The sequence below is a fragment of the Apium graveolens genome, chromosome 7, assembly GCF_009905375.1.
Source record: "Apium graveolens cultivar Ventura chromosome 7, ASM990537v1, whole genome shotgun sequence".
Classification (NCBI taxonomy): Eukaryota; Viridiplantae; Streptophyta; class Magnoliopsida; order Apiales; family Apiaceae; genus Apium; species Apium graveolens.
This window is the reverse complement of record NC_133653.1, coordinates 205,887,167-205,888,452: the sequence shown is the minus strand read 5'-3', so window position 1 is coordinate 205,888,452 and position 1,286 is coordinate 205,887,167.

The window sequence follows — 1,286 nt, the reverse complement described above, 5'->3', positions numbered from 1 at the left end:
ACCCATGTATACCTTGAGTAGTCATCCACCATCAAAAGTGCATATTTCTTTCTAGAAATAGATAAGACATTAGTTGGTCCAAACATGTCCATGCGAATAAGTTGCAATGGTGCACTTATGGAATTCACAGTTTTGCTTCTGTGAGTTGACCTTTCATTTTGCATTTTTGACAAGCCTCACAAACTTTATATTGAGCAAATTCCTGATTTGATATATCTCTCATTAATTCCTTTTTTACCAAGATATTAATTGCTTTGTAATTCAGGTGAAAGAGTTTCTTATGCCACAGTTTGCTTTGATCAATAGATGCCTTGGTATAGAAGCAACAAATACCATCCTTGTTTTCAGAACTCAAATCAGCAACAAACAAGCTTCCTTTTATAACTCCTCCTAGAGCAGTTTCACCAGTCTTTTTGCTGATAATTAAGCAGTCTTCTTTTTCAAAATCCACCTTGAATCCTCTGTCAGTAAATTGAATGACACTTAGAAGATTGACTTCAAGTCTAGCAACCATACTACATCTTTTATGACAACATTTCCAGAAACTAGCTTGCCATATCCCATTATGAATCCTTTGTTATTGTCTCCAAAAGTCACCAATGGGCCAGCCATATCCTCAAATTGTGATAGCAAGGCCTTATCACATGTCATATATCTGGAGCATCCACTATCAATGATACATATGAATCTCTTCATGTTGCCCTGCACACAATGAGGATTAAGTGTGTTTAGCTACCCACACAGTGTCGGGTACTTTTATCTTGTTCATCAAAGTTGCAGAAGTAAAATTTGATTTTTTAAAAAGAACAACATTCAATGTTTGATCATTATTTTTCTTTTAATCTCAAAACGAAAGTTAGCTTCCTTGAGATCTTTCCTTAATTTATGACAGCTTGTCATAACTTTCATATTGCATGGAATGCAATCAAATTTGTCACAGGAGGAATGGGGATCTTCAGCAACAACCTCATCATACTTGCATTCACCAGTTTTTGGCTCATTAACTGCCTTTTTGCAAAAGTGAGTTAAATGGTTGATTGAGCCACATTATTGACACTTTTTCCTTGGAGCATCTGCAATATAGGCATAGTTGTTTTTCTTGTTCACACCAATCTTTCCATTTTTGCTCTTCTTTTTTCTAGCATTCTCAGTTTTGATTTCCTTGGTTGGTGTCTGTGCATTTTGATTGACTATAGGCTACTTCTTAATTTCAACAGTAGGAGTAGTTTCTGCATCCTTCTTTTCACTGTTTTTATATACAAGTTCTTGCTTGATGACCAACTCAA